The sequence below is a fragment of the Mus musculus genome, chromosome 10, assembly GCF_000001635.26.
Source record: "Mus musculus strain C57BL/6J chromosome 10, GRCm38.p6 C57BL/6J".
Classification (NCBI taxonomy): Eukaryota; Metazoa; Chordata; class Mammalia; order Rodentia; family Muridae; genus Mus; species Mus musculus.
The window spans coordinates 15,727,078-15,746,493 of record NC_000076.6 but is presented as its reverse complement, the minus strand read 5'-3'; the positions used below and the strand labels follow the sequence as shown (position 1 = coordinate 15,746,493).

Genomic DNA, 19,416 nt, shown 5'->3' with positions numbered 1-19,416 from the left:
CACATGTGCACACACACACATACACACACACAAACAGACACACACAGACACACTCACAAACACACACACACTTACACATACACACACACACACAAACACACACATACACATAAGGGCAGGGAAGACTTTTGCATTACTTTTCTTACATTACATTGCTCAAAGTCTTTTTTAATTTTAATTTTTTAATTAGGTATTTTCCTCATTTACATTTCCAATGCTATCCCAAAAGTCCCCCATATGCTCCCCCCACTCACCTACCCACCCACTCCCACTTATTGACCCTGGCCCTGTACTGAGGCATATAAAGTTTGCACTACCAATGGGCCTCTTTTTCCACTGATGGCCAGCTAGGTCATCTTCTGATACATATGCAGCTAGAGACACGAGCTCCGGGGATACTGGTTAGTTCATATTGTTGTTCCACCTATAGGGTTGCAGACCCCTTGAGCTCCTTGGATACTTTCTCTAGCTCCTCCATTGGGGGCCCTGTGATCCATCCAATAGCTGACTGTGAGCATCCACTTCTGTGTTTGCTAGGCCCTGGCATAGTCTCACAAGAGACAGCTATATCAGGGTCCTTTCAGCAAAAAATCTTCCTAGTGTATGCATTGGTGTGTGCGTTTGGAAGCTGATTATGGGATGGACCCCAGATATGGTAGTCTCTAGATGATCCATCCTTTTGTCTCAGCTCCAAACTTTGTCTCTGTAACTCCTTCCATGGGTGTTTTGTTCCCAATTCTAAGAAGGGGCAAAGTGACCACACTTTGGTCCTCGTTCTTCTTGAGTTTCATGTGCTTTGTATTGTGTATCTTGGGTATTCTAAGTTTCTGGGCTAATATCCACTTATCAGTGAGTACATATCATGTGAGTTCTTTTGTGATTGGGTTACCTCACTCAGGATGATGTCCTCCAGGTCCATCCATAGGACTAGGAATTTCATAAATTCATTATTTTAATAGCTGAGTAGTACTCCATTATGTAAATTAACCACATTTTCAGTATCCATTCCTCTGTTGACGGGCATCTGGGTTCTGTCCAGCTTCTGGCTATTATAAATAAGGCTGCTATGAACATAGTGGAGCATGTGTCTTTCTTACCAGTTGGAACATCTTCTGGATATATGCCCAGGAGGGGTATTGCGGGATCCTCCAGTAGTACCATGTCCAATTTTCTGAGGAACTGCCAGATTGATTTCCAGAGTGATTGTACAAGCTTGCAATCCACCAGCAATGGAGAAGTGTTCCTCTTTTTCCACATCCTCACTAGCACATGCTATCACCTGAATTTTTTATCTTAGCCATTCTGACTGGTGTGAGATGGAATCTCAGGGCTGTTTTGATTTGCATTTCCCTGATGATTAAGGATGCTGAACATTTTTTCAGGTGCTTCTCAGCCATTCGGTATTCCTTAGGTGAGAATTCTTTGTTTAGCTCTGAGCCCCATTTTTTAATGGGGTTATCTAATTTTCTGGAGTCCACCTTCTTCAGTTCTTTATATATATTAGATATTAGTCCCCTATCTGATTTAGGATAGGTAAACTTCCTTTCCCAGTCTGTTGGTGGCCTTTTTGTCTTATTGACAGTGTCCTTTGCCTTACAGAATATTTGCAATTTTATGAGACCCTGTTTATCGATTCTCGATCTTACAGCACAAGCCATTGCTGTTCTATTCAGGAATTTTTCCCCTGAACCCATATCTTCGAGGCTTTCCCCTACTTTCTCCTCTATAAGTTTCAGTGTCTCTGGTTTTATGTGGAGTTCCTTAATCCACTTATATTTGACCTTAGTACAAGGAGATAGAAATGGATCAATTCTCATTCTTCTGCATGATAACCACCAGTTGTGCCAGCACCATTTTTTGAAAATGCTGTCTTTTTTCCACTGGATGGTTTTTGCTCCCTTGTCAAAGATCAAGTGACCATAGGTGTGTGGGTTCATCTCAGGGTCTACAATTCTGTTCCATTGGTCTACTTGTCTGTCACTATACCAGTACCATGCAGTTTTTATCACAATTGCTCTGTAGTACAGCTTTAGGTCAGGCATGGTGATTCTACCAGAGGTTCTTTTATCCTTGAGAAGAGTTTTTGCTATCCTAGGTTTTTTGTTATTCCAGATGAATTTGCAGATTGCTCTTTCTAATTCATTGAAGAATTGAGTTGGAATTTTGATGGGGATTGCATTGAATCTGTAGATTGCTTTTGGCAAGATAGCCATTTTTATTATATTGATCCTGACTATCCATGAGCAAGGGAGATCTTTCCATCTTCTGAGATCTTCTTTAATTTCTTTCTTCAGAGACTTGAAGTTCTTAACATACAGATCTTCACTTCCTTAGTTAGAGTCACGCCAAGGTATTTTATATTATTTGTGACTATTGAGAAGGGTGTTGTATCCCTAATTTCTTTCTCAGCCTGTTTATGCTTTTGGTAAAGAAATGCCATTGACTTGTTTCAGTTAATTTTATGTCCAGGCACTTCACTGAAGCTGTTTATCAGGTTTAGGAGATCTCTGGTGGAATTTTTAGGGTCACTTATATATACTATCATATCATCCTCAAAACGTGATTATTTTGACTTCTTCCTTTCCAATATATATCCCCTTGATCTCCTTTTGTTGTCTAATTGCTCTGGCTAGGACTTCAAGTACAATGTTGAATAGGTATGGAGAAAGTAGGCAGACTTGTCTTGTCCCTGACTTTAGTGTGATTTCTTCCAGCTTCTCACCATTTACTTTGATGTTGGCTACTGGTTTGCTGTAGGTTGCTTTTATCATGTTTAGGTATGGGCATTGAATTCCTGATCTTTCCAAGACTTTAACATGAATGGGTGTTGGATTTTGTCAAATGCTTTCTCCACGTCTAAGGAGATGATCATGTGGTTTTTGTCTTTCAGTTTGTTTATATAATGGATTATGTTGATGGATTTCCGTATATTAAACCATCCCTGCATCCCTGGGATGAAGCCTACTTGGTCAGAATGGATGATTGTTTTGATGTGTTCTTGGATTCGGTTAGAGAGAATTTTATTGAGTATTTTTGCATCAATATTCATAAGGGAAATTGAAGTTCTTTATCTTTCTTGGATCTTTCTGTGGTTTAGGTATCAGAGTAATTGTGGCTTCATAGAAAGAATTGGGTAGAGGATCTTCTCCTTCTATTTTGTGGAATTGTTTTTGCAGAACTGGAATTAGAACTTCTTTGAAGGTCTGGTAGAACTCTGCACTAAACCCATCTGGTCCTGGGCTTTTTTTGGCTGGGAGACTATTTATAACTGCTTCTATTTCTTTAGGGGATATGGGACTGTTTAGATCACTAACTTGATCCTGATTTAACTTTGGTACCTGGTATCTGTCTAGAAATTTGTCCATTTCATTCAGGTTTTCCAGTTTTGTTGAGTATAGCCTTTTGTAGAAGGATCTGATGGTGTTTTGGATTTCTTCAGGATCTGTTGTTATGTCTGCCTTTTCATATCCGATTTTGTTAATTAGGATGCTGTCCTTGTGCCCTCTAGTGAGTCTGGCTAAGGGTTTATCTATCTTGTTGATTTTCTCAAAGAACCAGCTCCTCATTTGGTTGATTCTTTGAATAGTTCTTCTTGTTTCCACTTGGTTGATTTCACCCCTGAGTTTGATTATTTCCTGTGGTCTACTCCTCTTGGGTGAATTTGCTTCCTTTTTTTCTAAAGCTTTTAGGTGTGTTGTCAAGGTGCTAGTGTGTGCTCTCTCTAGTTTCTTTTTGGAGGCACTCAGAGCTATGAGTTTTCCTCTTAGAAATGCTTTCATTGTGTCCCATAAGTTTGGGTATGTTCAGGCTTCATTTTCATTAAACTCTAAAAAGTCTTTAATTTCTTTCTTTATTCCTTCCTTGACCAAGGTATCATTGAGAAGAGTGTTGTTTAGTTTCCTTGTAAATGTTTGCTTTCCATTATTTATTTTGTTATTGAAGATCAGCCCTAGTCCATGGTGGTCTGATAGGATGCATGGGACAATTTCAATATTTTTGTATCTGTTGAGGCCTGTTTTGTGACCAATTATATTGTCAGTTTTGGAGAAGTTACCATGAGGTGTTGAGAAGAAGGTATAACCTTTTGTTTTAGGATAAAATGTTCTGTAGATATCTGTTAAGTCCATTTGTTTCATAACTTCTGTTAGTTTGACTGTGTCCCTGTTTAGTTTCTGTTGCCACGATCTGTCCATTGATGAAAGTGGGGTGTTGAAGTTTCCCACTATTATTGTGTGAGGTTCAATATGTGCTTTGGTCTTTACTAAAGTTTCTTTAATGAATGTGTCTGCCCTTGCATTTAGAGCATAGATATTCAGAATTGAGAGTTCCTCTTGGAGGATTTTACCTTTGTTGAGTATGAAGTGCCCCTCCTTCACTTTTTTGATAACTTTGGGTTGGAAGTCGATTTTATTAGATATTAGAATGGCTACTCCAGTTTGTTTCTTCAGACCATTTGGTTGGAAAATTGTTTTCCAGCCTTTCACTCTGAGGTAGTGTCTATCTTTTTCCCTGAGATGGGTTTCCTGTAAGCAGCAAAATATTGGGTCCTGTTTGTGTAGCCAGTCTGTTAGTCTATGTCTTTTTGTTGGGGAATTGAGTCCATTGATATTAAGAGATATTAAGGAAAAGTAATTGTTGCTTCCTATTATTTTTGTTGTTAGAGTTGGCATTCTGTTCTTGTGGCTGTCTTCTTTTTGGTTTGTTGAAGGATTATCTTCTTGCTTTTTCTAGGGCGTAGTTTCCATCCTTGTATTTTTTTTTCTTCTTCTGTTATTATCATTTGAGGGGCTGGATTCCTGGAAAGATAATGTGTGAATTTGTTTTGTCATGGAATACTTTGGTTTCTCTATCTATGGTAATTCAGAGTTTGGCTGGGTATAGTAGCCTGGGCTGGCATTTGTGTTCTCTTAGGGTCTGTATAACATCTGTTCATTATCTTCTGGTTTTCATAGTCTGTGGTGAAAAGTCTGGTTTAATTCTGATAGGCCTGCCTTTATATGTTAGTTGACCTTTTCCTTTACTGCTTTTAATATTTTGTCTTTATTTAGTGCATTTGTTGTTCTGATTATTATGTGTTGGAAGGAATTTCTTTTCTGATCCAGTCTATTTGGAGATCTGTAGGCTTCTTGTATGTTCATGGGTATCTCTTTCTTTAAGTTTGGGACGTTTTCTTCTATTATTTTATTGAAGATATTTGCTAGCCCTCTAAGTTGAAAATCTTCATTCTCATCTACTCCTATTATCCTTAGGTTTGGTCTTCTCATTGTGTCCTGGATTTCCTGGATGTTTTGAGTTAGGATCTTTTTGCATTTTGCATTTTCTTTGATTGTTGTGCTGATTTCTCTATGGAATCTTCTACACCTGAGATTCTCTCTTCCATCTCTTGTATTCTGTTGCTGATGCTTGCATCTATGGTTCCAGATTTCTTTCCTAGGTTTTCTATCTCTAGAGTTGCCTCATCTTTTTTTTTTTTTTTTTTTTTTTTTATTGTGTCTACGTTGCTTTTTAGGTCTAGTATGGTTTTGTTCATTTCCATCACCTGTTTGGATGTGTTTTCCTGTTTTTCTTTAAGGACTTCTACCTGTTTGTTTGTGTTTTCATGTTTTTCTTTAAGGATTTGTAACTCTTTAGCAGTGTTCTCCTGTATTTCTTTAAGTGAGTTATTAAAGTCCTTCTTGATGCCCTCGACCATCATCATGAGATATGCTTTTAAATCCGGTTCTAGCTTTTCGGGTATGTTGGGGTGCCCATGACTGGTGGGGTGGCAGTGATGTGTTCTGACGATGGTGAGTGGTCTTGGCTTCTTTTAGTAAGATTCTTAAGTTTGCCTCTCACCATCTGGTAATCTCTGAAGTCAGTTGTTATAGTTGTCTCTGGTTAGAGCTTGTTCCTCTTGTGAATCTGTTAGTCTCTATCAGCAGACCTGGGAGACTAGCTCTCTCCTGAGTTTCAGTGGTCAGAGCACTCTCTGCAGGCAAGTTCTCCTCTTGCAGGGAAGGTGACCAGATATCTGTCGTTCGAACATGCCTCCTTCAGAAGTTGTGTTCCACTCACCAGAGGTCCTAAGATCCTGTGGAGAGTGCTGGGGCTGACTGGAAGGGACTTGTGACCCTGGTCATTCCGGGTTTTCTGCTTCCCCAATTAATGCTGTCTCAGGTCCCACACGATTGGAATGGAACAGAAGTTGTGTTCCACTCACCAGAGGTCCTAAGATCCCATGGAGAGTGCTCTGTGGACATTGGGGGTATCTGCTGACTCTGAGCCCAAGGTAACCCGGTGCTGGGGCCAACCAGAAGCACATTGCTCAAAGTCTTAACTTTGTTTCTGAAAAACTTTTAAAAAAGAAGATTTATTTATTTGATGAATATAAGTACACCATTGCGCTCTTCAGACACACCAGAAGAGAGGGCATCAGAGATCCCACTATAGATGGTTGTGAGCCATCATGTGTTTACTGGAAATTGAACTCAGGACCTCTGGAAGTGCTGTTGGTTCTCTTAACTGCTTAACCATTTCTCCAGCTCCTATGGAAGCTTTTTAAAATGTTATTTATTTCTCTCTTTTTATTTACAATTTCTATCAGTTTTAGCTAAGGAGAGGTTATGGGCCCTCTCTGCACACAGGGAAAGTAGGAGCCAAGCATTGATTGGGAGGTTGGGGAGACTTTCAGTAGAGTGAGGGGTGGGGGTGCAGATAAAGAAGAGGACTAGATTAATATATATCAGTGAGGCCCAAGATGAGGAAGACAGATATTTGCTTTCCTTTTTCTCCCTCCCTCAATCGCTCTCTCCCCACTGCCCCCTTTCCTTAAAATTTTAAATGCAGAATTGCTCATTAATACTGATGTCTAAGGTTGAAACTAGAGCCTTGAGTACCTACAATATTGAGTTATGGTTTTCTTTTTGATTTTTGTTTTCAAAAATTCTGTTAAAGGATGGGGAAGGTAGAATGATGGAGTGCTTAATCAGCATATCAAAACGCTGTCGTTTCCATCCTCAGCAGACAACACATGGTGACACAAGCCTGTTATCCTAGTGCTCAGAAGATGGAAAAATGAGGCTCAGAATTAGAAGGTCTCCCCTAGACTATAATAAGCCTGTCAGCAGCCAGGATTATGTGAGCACCTGAAAACAACAACAACAACAATTACAAAACAAACAACAAAGTAACAAAAACACGTTTTAAAATCTACATTACAATAGACAGAGTCAATAGTGACTTAGGAATTTGAACCCATTTGTAGTGAATTAATAGGACAGTGAACAGGAATCTTTGGTATTGAGAGACCCAGGCATAGGAACAATGGGCGAAGGTATAAGCTGTCGGGCATTCTAACTCCTAGAGTAGTGCTTTGACCTTACCAATGATCTGTGACAGGAAGCTCAAAGCAGATTCCTCACTGGTGAACTTCAGAGAAGTCACCTGAAGAAAATGACTGAAGAGAAACCTGGCAGACTAATCACTGCAGTCATCACTTACTGTTTCCATTGACAATATGTCAGGGTTTAATTCTGTCCTTGTCCATGCCTAGACGTACATTATTTCATATTTTTTGAATAAGCACATCTGTACATTCCTGATATAGGGTGCAAAAGCCATATACCAGTGTCCTGCTGCAGCTGAAATCACTGATGCATTTTGTCTATTCGATTACAGTCAGGCTGACAGTGCTGCTTTACCAGATAAGAAGTTCAGAAGCAGTGTCTCTGTGGAGAGTGGGAATGACTATGCACAAAGTAGAGATATCCAATTACATAACATCCTTCGTGTAAGAAAACTTTTCTTAATTTTAGAAAAAAAATTCAAATAGCACTTAAAACTTCAAAATATAATGCAAAAGTTTCTTTAAATTTTTAAATGCAACATTCCTTACTATGAAACAAGTTTATTACATCTTTATAGACCCTTGAAGTGCCAGGAGTGCTTGCTGTTTTCTAGCAGAGCCAGTTTAGCCTGGGATCCATTGTCCTCACGGTGTGCCCGTGGTATGCAGGATGTCTATTTCCTATGGGATATAATTCTACACTAAAATAATCACTACCTTACAGCAATAGAAGCCTGTCTTGAGAGATTTCTGTTATTCACTGACAGAGGTTTTATACGATTCTCAAACATAGACCATTTTACTATTACAGTTTACTATTTTACTATTACTAGTCTACTATTTTACTATTTCTTGATTGAATGTTCAAAAGGAAAGTCTGTTGAAACTGTGAATTAGGTATTTAGCAGTTATATTTTTGAGAAGTTGCACTCAGACTTACAAGATATTCAGCAGATGAATCAATGGAGGAATATCAAAAGTAGGGTACTTTCTTCCAAACCTAAAATGCTTGCCAGTCATTTTTCCTTTTGATCCTGGTAGAAAAACATATGAGGTATACTTTTCTGAGTCTCCATGTTAACTTTCAGACTCAGGGATTGACAATTATTTCTGTGACTGTGGAAGATGTTTTTTCAACACTACTGCATATGCACCTTAACAGTGAACTCACATATTTACAAGTCTGATTAATAATAGTCATTAATAGTACAATATCATCAATAGAGTAAACAAATGACATAGTAAAATGCATGCATTCTCTAGATCCCATTAGCGTAAACAATGGTAGAGCTTTGGGCAAACGTCAATTAAGTTGAGTGTGATATGTTTTTCATTTTCTTCCATATAGTAGTTGAAACTTACGTAATCCCCTCAAGTCCTTTCAGATGCACACGAGATTCTTCCTATAGCTTTAATGAAAAAGGTTTTGTATCTACAATCACAGTTTAATTTATATCTATAAATATTCATCTTATAAAACCAAACAAAATTAATGATAGACTATCTAAAGCAGTATATAGCAATATATGTATTTGTACATATGTGTACAAATACATGGCAATATATATATATATATATATATATATATGCATGCTTTGGCGGTTGCTAATTTCCAATAAAGCCTACTTGAGATTTAGAGGAGTCAGTTTCCATTTATTACCTGATGTTAGCTAAAATGACTCTTCAAGATCACTCTGAAGATATTTAAATCTTGGAATCATTATAAACACTATCCAGGGGCCATACCTAGTAGCCAGTAGAAGATTGACACACTCATCCTTCCTCCTTTTAGAGTCACCATTCATATAGCTCTCATTTTGTTTTAGGAAACACTGCAGAAATTGCTATTGTGTTGCAGGGAGAGCTTATATTACCTTATAAATTTGGAGAATAGACAATTCTGTAAAAATCATATTTATTCCTCTAAGATCATTAACTGTGAACTTATATTTGGATGGTCTATGATTTTAATTTGTATTTTAATCATACCAGTATATGCTTAACTTATTCAACCTTACATTGCAATGTAATATGAATGACATGAAACTTGCTATTCTAACATTTTAAATTATATAAATGTGAAATTTATCTTGTGAAGAAGAGAAATTGTTTCTATTTCTGAAAGATATATATCTCTAACATTGTCATTCTGTAATTGTTGAAGTGTTACATTATTACACTCTTCAGTACATTAAACAATTTCTTGCACAGAGCTGAATGTAGTTTCGTCAAAATGTCACTGGATTAGTACTATTTCTGTACTTTGGAGATTAACAAAACTTGAACACTCTTCACATATTACACTGTTCCAAGTATTTGCAAACAATTATTATTAGTTGTTAAATATTCTTTTTATGATGCTAAATTTTCTCTATCCTCTTAGCAGATGTGGAAACAGTTTTAAAATATCTACTACAAACTGAGATTCCTTTAATAAATCATTAAACTTCTACATTATACAACATAACAGAGATGGTAGGCTCAATGCAAGAGACTAAGATGCTCTTGTTTCTAATAAATACAAGATAATACATGAAAATTATATCAGAAGATGGCCTAGTCGGCTATCAGTGGAAAGAGAGGCCCATTGGTCGTGCAAACTTTATATTCCTCAGTATGGGGGAACGCCAGGGCCAAGAAGTGGGAGTGGGTGGATGGGGGAGTGGGTGGGGGACTTTTGGGATAGCATTGGAAATGTAAATGAAATAAATACCTAATTAAAAAAAAGAAAATTATAAGTGAAAATTATAAAATAATCACTATTATCATGTTTCTGAAATATTTCTGCTTAAGAGTAGACAGTTAATAATTTGACATATTTTACTAATATTCTAGGATAGTTTTCCTTTATATATAACACTTTGATGTGCTTTTGAAGTTTTTAAAAATCCTTTTAGGACTCCTATTCATTTATGATTTTGATCTTTGTTGATTAATTCCAACCAGTTACCATTTTCTGAACTCAAAACATTGCATTATTCCATTAATTGCCTCATGTGGTTTTATAATAATCCATGAATCTACTTAAATCAGATCATCCAACCACTTATCATAAGATATATGACAGACACTACTTCACAGTGTAAGTGAACTGTTCTCAGAGAACTCATATTACAGGATGGATATGAGTACATTTTTGACATCAACCTTTAATTTACCTTAGCAAAGCCTCAGAATGCATTTTGTTTGCTCCAATAAAATTTTAAGTTGCCATACAATTTGTAGCTAAAATGAAAATAATTTGGATGATAAAAGAAAACTCTAATTACATCTGAAGTAATATAATAGCCAACACATAAAGAAAATAATCTCCAAATGTTGGAAATTATTGAAAAATAAAACATATAGTATAAAGTTGCTAAATTATTAACTTGATGCATTGTGTTAATTATATGGCAATGTAGCACAGTTTTTGAAACTTTGCAGATTTCACTATTTTTTATAATATATGGCTTCCTCATATTCATTAACCATGTGGTTTTCTAACTTTCCATAGAAAATAAAATTTCTCATTGAAACAATGCAAGCAAAATCATACTATCTACCACTTGACCGAGTTTCAGAAAATATTTATGACTTAAAATGTGTTCAAAGTCTCCAAAATACTTTCTTTTAATTGATAAAGTTAGCACAGTGGCATTTTCTTTTCATTCCAAGTAGTAAGTTATAGTTATTTACATCCTAATCTCACTTTTGGGTTGTCATTTCTTTCTTTCTTTAAATATTTTGCTCTGCATCAGTTCCCATTATGGATCTCTGTCCTTCATGTTTATTTAGAGAGTGAGTTTCTGTCATTGTCTGAACAGGAAGAAGAGATCACTGAAGTGGTTTCCAGAAGTTTTTACCCTGGGTCCATCTGTGTTTCATACATGGTATTTTGACTGGCCAATTCAACCCTCTCTGGGAATAAACTCAGTCTCTGCGTGTGAAGAAGGAATAATGACATGAGTTTTGATTGTATCTGCTATTATATCCCTTTCACTAGCTATATTCCTAGTGGGAGACAGGAATTTTTTAACTTTCAGTTTAAAGCAAAACATGTCATAACAAAGGATTAAATCACCCAGAACAAATGCCTGTACACACGATGACTTTCATTTAAAATTTACCTAAAATCATTATGTGTACTGCTAGAACCGACAAGCTTTGGGGTTAACAAAAATACTTGCTTTTATAAAGGGATTCTTGGGTATAAGAAACTAGTCATTTAAATCAAACAAACGATGGATGGAAAAAATAAAGAATACGAATAAAATGCTAACCTCTCTAAGTGATTTTATTACTGTTAAGAATTATGAGTTGCTCTTAAGGTCTTGTTCTCTGCTTGTCCCTCACCTCTTCCTCTCCTCTCCCCTTCCCCTTCTCCCCTCTCTCCACCTGGCAAGTGGCTGCCCTCTACTTCTCTTCTCTTCTCCCTCTTGTCTTTCTACAATAAACACCTTCAAACCATGAAAAAGAAAAGAATTATGAGCTGTCTACAATAATAAAATTGGAAAGTATGTTTTTAATCATTGAAATATATTTTAATCTAAAACTATTACCACATACATGATAAGATGCTAGTTACTGTAGAATCTTTAAATAAAATTAATGTAATTTGGCTACAAGGCTATTCTGAACTTTGCTTACCATCCTCATTTCTGCAAAGGGAAATTTGAAGACGGTGTATGTTTGCTTTAAGATTTGGTTTGAAACATACTTACTGGGAAGATTCTGAGAAGGCAGTATAGTGTGTCTAGATCTAGATTTATCTGCCAACACACACACATACATACCCCCCCCACACACACACTTAAGTATTGTTGAAATCAAACTGATATAATTATTGTAATATCATTACAATCTATTAAATATTTACTTACAACTTCCAAGAGATGGCTTAAATAGTAAATGGAAATTCTGAACTCAGAAGCAATCCAACACTGTGGCTTCATTTACATATTTCTAGAGTAACCTGCACATAGTTTACTGTGAACACTGTAGACAAAAGGAAATTGTCTTGCAAGTGTTGAGGGTCTCTGCTTTGCCTGCTGATTGCTTCTTTAGATTGCACAAAAGTGGAATTCCAAAGTTATGTAAGGGGAGATCATGACAGTCCTGGGATTAAAAAGGTGCATGTCCAGAGCCTGCTAGGGAGGAGAATTCTTTTTAGACTGTTTCCCTAAATGATTTAGGTGACAAAAAAAAAAAAGATCAATGGGAATAAAATCATAGAAATACATGTTAGCTGAGGTTTCATCAGACACCGGAAACTTAATATGGATATGAAGTTGGAAAGATACAGTAAGAGTGAAACACGTAGTGACTGGATTAGATCAAAAGCAGTAAAATGTAAAATATATGTATTTGGAGAGGATTCGAGAGCTATATAATTGTGTATGGAATTCCTTCAGCTAAAATTTGTCCTCCTTGATGACAAAAATATTATTTTCAGCCGGATGTGAACTCTCAAACCTGTAAATCTAGCGTCAGGTAGCCAAGGTAAGAAAACTCCTCTAAATTTAAATCCAGCATAGATTAAATAGTGACTTTTGTACCTTCAAATCACTTGGAATGTAAAAGCAAATAAATATCAACACTAGTTAAAAAAAAGCCTTATTAAATATACATAGAATATCAGCAAAGTGACTACACATGAACAGGGAAATGAGCAAGATGAAAAAGCACCTAAAACACAAAGGTAATACAAAGTCCATACATAAAACAACAGCAGAAAAATACAATGTTAATACACATGGAAACTATGGACAGAAAATAAAGTGAATTTGGCAGCTGGGAATGCAGTAACTACAACCAATATTCATTAGAGAGATCCTCAGAGATTTAAATATTCAGAAAAGGAAAGAAAGAAACAGCAAAAGTAGAAAAGGGTCAAATGAAAACATGACACTTGGGAAAAGAAAAACAATTAAAAAAAACTGAAGGGTCCAAGAAACTCACTGAAATTTCATCAAAAAGACCAACATTTGCATTATGGGATTCTCCAAAAAGAGTTCTTTGAAACAGAGAAATACTATACCGATTAAAACATGAAATAATGAATGAAAATTTAAGGCACTGAAAAATATTCATGTAAACATTTAAGATGCTTAATACAGTGAAAGGAAGATGAACCAAAAGAGACTCCAGATGTAAAATATTCATCCAATTTTGAAGCCTAACAGAAAATCTTGAAAGCATCTAGAGAAACATGACTTATTAAATTTTAATTATCCACCATGAGAATCCCTGCTGATGCCTAAAAAAAAATTTTGAAAATAAGACTGGAAAATATTGGATTGAAGACTCTGAGAATTAGAGGGTCCTGGGTGTTAGGTTCTTAAATAGCCATCTGAACTGTCCTTTCAAATGTCAGGAGGCAAACAACACTTTCTAGTGAGGAAAAGAGCTGGGGAAACTGTTAACATCAGTTCTGTTTGTAAACATTTTAAGGGGTGAAATGAAATGATAAGGGCCAGAAATGTAAAGATCTATGAATGCAAACCTCAATACACATAGGTGCCTGGTTGTTCAAAGAAGCTACTGGCATTGGAACAAAGATCCAGAAGTATTTTGTTTTTGTTTGGTTTGTTAGTTTGTTTTTCATTATTAAAGAATTCACTCGTTTTTTTTTTTTTAATTAAAATATAATCAAATCACTTTCCACCTTTCCATTCCTCAATAGAATCCTCTGGTGACAATTTTCTTTTACACACACACACACACACACACACACACACACACACACACACACACACACACACAGCACAGAGCACAACATAGATACATTCCACTGAATCCATTTCTTGTTGTTTGTGTATATTTTATTTCAGAGTTGACCATTTGGTACTGGACAACAAATTACAAGTCTTATCCCAGAGGAATTTTAGCTCTTAGTACTTCAGAAGTCCTCAGTAACCTGCAGTCCTTTGTCTAGGGTTAAGACCCTTGAGATTTCCCTGCTCCATGGTAGCATCCGAACTGTCCTTAGGCATTGTCTGCTGGCATTCACCTAGGTCAGTTCTTCTTCAGACTTGAGACTTCATGGGCCTAGCTTCTGACATTTCTCAGCAATTCAGCCTCATAGCAGCTGTTACCTCTGGCTCATACATTCTCTCTTCTAAGCACAATGATATTTCTTGACCCTTAAGTAGAAGAATTGTTTTGTATATGTATGAATGGGACTTGGCACCCAAGTATCTTTTTCTCCAAACTTTGGCCAGTTGTGTTTTTTCTATAGTAGATATGTTCTTTTTTTTTTTTAAAGCTATTACTAGCCTTAAAGTTGATAGTTATTACTAATGTCTTTTTTCCAACGACATTTCAATTTCTCTATATGTTCAATGAATATTACTTATGAATAATAATTATTATTTTGGACACTCAAGCTGTGAAAGGATTTGAGAACTTCAACAACCAAATGACTGAAGGCTAAAAGTAATGATTTTATATGTTAGTGAAATCATGTTGAGTAAAAGTCAACTTAGTGTTTTGACTCTGGAATGCTAATTACAATTTACCAATATAGATACAAACTAGGTAAAGACTAGTTACAAAAGAAATAAAATTTCAATTAAGAAATTGAAATGGGTCTGCCCCAAAACTGATCCTGTGCCACAGTGCTCCTTACCCAAATTTATCTAAGAGAACACTCTCAGGAGGACTGACACAGCAGTTTGCAGGACAAATAAGCCGCAGTCAGAGACAGCAAGACCAGATAACACCAGAGATAACCAGATGGCAAGAGGCAAGAGCAAGTGAAACAATAGAAACCAAGACAACTTGGCATCATCAGAACCCAGTTCTCCCAACACAGAGAGCCCTAGATACCCCAAAAACACCAAAAAAAAAAAAAAAGCAAGACTCCAGTTTAAAATCACATCTCCTGATGATGATAGAGGACATTAAGATGGGCATAAAGAAATACAGGAGAACAGAGGTAAACAACTTGACCACTTAATGATGAAACACAAAAGTTTCTTAAAGAATTACAGGAAAACACAACCAAAAAGGTTAAGGATGTACAAGACCATTCTGCATCTAAAAATGGAAATAGAAACAATAAAGAAAACATAAAGGGAGACAACTCTGGAGACAGAAAACCTAGGAAAGAAATCGGGAACCATAGATGCAAGCATTAACAACAGAATATAGGAGATAGAAGAGAGAATATCACGTGCAGAAGACACCATAGAAAACATTGACACAACAGTTAACAAAAATTTAAAAAAGCAAAAAGCTACTAAACTAAAACATCCAGGAAATCCAGGACAAAATGAGTTGACCAAACCTAAGATTAATTGGTACAGAAGAGAGAAAAGATTCCCAAGTTAAAGGGCCAGTAAATATCTCACCAAAATGATAGAAGAAAACTGCCCTAATCTAAAGAGATGATCAAGGAAGAAATAAAGAAAGAAATTAAAGTCTTTTTAGAATTTAATGAAAACGAAGACATAACATACCTAAACTTATGGGACACACACACACACACACACACACACACACACACACACACACACACACAAAGCAGTGCTAAGAGGAAAACACATAGCCCTGAATGTCTTCAAAAAGAAACTGGAAAGAGCATACACTAGCAACTTAATTGCACACCTGAAAGCTCTAGAACAAAAAGAAGTAAAAACACCAAAGAGGAGTAGACACCAGGAAGTAATCAAACTCAGGCCTGAAATCAACCAATTAGAAACAGAAAGAACAATACAAACAACAGAACCTTGAGCTGGTTCTTTGAGATCAATAAGATAGATAAACCCTTAGCCAGATTAACCAGAAAGCAGAGATACAGTATTCTAATTAAAAATAAATAAATAAAAAGAAAAGAAAATAAATGAAAAGGGAGATAGGACAACAGAAATGGGAAATTAAAAAAATAAAAAATTAGATCTTACTGCAAAAGCCTATACTCAACAAAACTGGAAAATTTGGATGAAATGGACAATTTTCCAGACAGATACCAAATACCAAAGTTAAATCAGGATCAGATAAACCATCTAAACAGTTCCTTAACCCCTAAAGAAATAGAAAAGGTCATTAAAAGTCCCCCAAACAAATAAAGCCCAGGAACAGATAGATTTAGTACAGAATTATATCAGACTTTTAAAGAAGACCTATACTACCAATACTCTTCAAACTAGTCCACAAAATAGGAACAGAAGAAACACTACCCAATTTGTTCTATGATGCCAGAGTTATGCTAATTCCAAAGTACACAAAAACCCAACAAAGAACAAGAACTTCAGACCAATTTACCTCACAAATGTTGACGCAAAAAATATTCCATAAAATTCTCGCAAACCAAATCCAAGAATACATCAAAATGATCATTCATCATGATCAAGTAAGCTTCACCCCAGGGATTCAGGGATGGTTCAATATATGGAAATCCATCAAAGTAATCCACTATATAAACAAAGTCAAAGAAAAAGACCATATGATTATATCATTAGATGCTGAGAAAGCATTTGAAAAAATTCAACACGACTTCATGTCTTGGAAAGATCAGGAATTCAAGTCCCATAACTAAGCATATTAAATGCAACATACAGTAAACCACTAGACAACGCCAAACTAAATGGAGAGAAACTTGAAGCAAACCCACTAAAATCAGGGACTAGAAAAGGCTGCCCTCTCTCTCCCTAACTATTCAATAAAGTAGTTGAAGTTCTAGCCAGAACAATTAGAAAACAAAAAGAGGTCAAAGGAATATAAATTGGAAAGGAAGAAGTCAAAATATCACTATTTGCAGATGATATGGTAATATACTTAAGTGACCATAAAAAAAAAAAAAAAAACTCTGCTAGAGAACTCCTAAATCTGATCAACAACTTCAGCTATGTGGTCAGATATAAAATAAATTCAAACAAATCAGTAGCCTTCCTATACTCAAAGGATAAACAGACTGAGAAAGAAATTGGGGAAAGGACCCTCTTTACAATATTCTCAAATAGTATAAAATACCTTGGTTTTACTCTGACCACACAAGTGAAATAACTGTATGACAGGAACTACAAGTGTCTAAAAAAGAAATTGAAGAAGACCTCAGAAGATGGAAAGACCTCCCATGCTCATGGATTGACAGGATTAGTATAGCAAAAATGTTCATCTTGCTGAAAGCAATCTACAGATTGAATGCCCTCCCTATCTAATTTCCAACTGAATTTTTCAGAGATAGAAAGAGCAATTCTGGAATTCATTTGTAATAACAAAACACCTAGGATATGAAAAGTATTCTCAAACATAAAATAACTTCTGGGGGAATTACCATCCCTGGCCTCAAGCTGTACGATAGAGCGATTGTGATTAAAAAACAAAACAAAACAAAACAAATAAACAAGCAAACAAACAAAAAATCCTGCATGATACTGGTACCATGACAGGCAGGTAGATCAATGGAATAGAAGACACAGAAATGAAGCCACATACCTATAATCACTTGATCTTTGTCAAAAGAGCTAAAACCACCCAGTGGAAAAATGACAACATCTTCAACAAATGGTGCTGGTTCAACTGAAAGTTATCATGTAGAAGATTGCAAATTGACCCATTCTTATCTCTCTGTACAAAGCTCAAGACCAAATGGATCCAGGAACTTCACATAAAACCAGATACATTGAATCTAATAGAAGAGGAAGTAGGGAAAAGCATCAAACACATCGGCACAGGCGGAAAGTTCCTGAACAGAACACCAATGGCTTATGCTCTAAGAACAAGAAATGACAAATAGGACCTGGTACAATTGAAAAGCTTCTCTAAGGCAAAGAACACTATCAATAGGACAAAAGGCAACCAACAGATTTGGAAAAGATCTTTACCAACCCTATATCCGATATGGGGCTAATATCCAGTGTATTCTAAGAACTCAATAAGTTAGGCTCCAGAGAACTAAATAACCCTATTTACAAATGGGAAAGATAGCTAAACAGAGAATTCTAAACTGAGGAAAATTGAATGGCTGAGACCCACCTAAAGAAAAGTCCAAAATCCTTAATCATCAGGGAAAAGCAAACCAAAACAACCCCGAGATTCCACCTCATACCAGTCAGAATGACTAAGATCAAAAACTCAGATGAGAGTAGCAGATTTTCTCAAGGATGTGAAGAAAAAGGAACATTCCTCTATTGCTGGTGGGATTTTAGGTTGGTACAATCACTCTGGAAATCAGTCTGGTGGTTCCTCAAAAAACTGGACATAGTACTACCTGAGGACCCAGCTATATCACTCCTGGTCATATAAGCAGAAAATTTACCAATATATAATAAGGACACATGCTTCACTATGTTCATAGCAGATATATTTATAAATATCAAGAAGCTGGAAAAAGAAAAACAGATTTCCTTCAACAGAGGAATGGATACAGAAAATGTGGTGTAGTCTCCCCTCCCCCAGCCTGAAACCTGCTAGCTCAGGGGTGGAGCTTGCCACTCAATCGTTCTGCCACGCCCACTGCTGGAGCTTGCCGCTTTGCTGTTCCGAAGCGATCATGTGTTCACCTGCAACCTTACTCCAAGATTATTTGGCGGGAATCGGGCGCCTCCCCCTCCCTCATAACTGAGTGTCGAAAATAAAAAATTGAGCTTTGATCAGGATGACTATCTTAGCTCCGTCTTTATCTCGCACTGCCTAGCCCCTCTTCTCTTCCAGGTTTCCAAAATGCCTTTCCAGGCTAGAACCCAGACATGTGATCCGCTGGCCGAACACAACAACGTGGTACATTTAACACAATGGAATTTTACTCAACTACTAAAAACAATGACTTCATGAAATTTGCAAGCAAATGGATGAAACTTGAAAATATCATCCTGAGTGAGGTAACTCAGTCACAAAAGAATACATGGTAAGCACTCACTCATAAGTGGATATTAGCCCAAATGTTTGGAATAACAAAGATTCAATTCAAAGACCAAATGAAGCCCAAGAAGAAGGAAGACCAAAGTATGGATGCTGCAGTGCTTATTAGAAGGGGGAAAATACTCACAGGAAGAAATATGGAGACAAATTATGGAGCAGAGACTGAAGGGAAGGATCTCATATACAGTCACCAAACCCAGATACTATTGTGGGTGCAGGCAAGTGCTTGGTGACTGGAGCCTGATATA

At 36.4% G+C, this 19,416-nt stretch overlaps 2 long non-coding RNA genes across 4 annotated transcripts in view; both read left to right on the top strand.

Moving 5' to 3' along the window:
* The window catches only part of Gm40604, a 62,063-nt gene that overhangs the window by 13,580 nt on the left and 29,067 nt on the right, over positions 1 to 19,416 (top strand). The gene's annotated exons all lie outside the window — the stretch shown is intronic.
* Gm32283 lies at positions 7,307 to 11,579 on the top strand. Its single transcript, XR_380123.1, has 2 exons — positions 7,307 to 7,768; positions 11,131 to 11,579. It is a non-coding gene; the product is annotated as a predicted gene, 32283 (long non-coding RNA).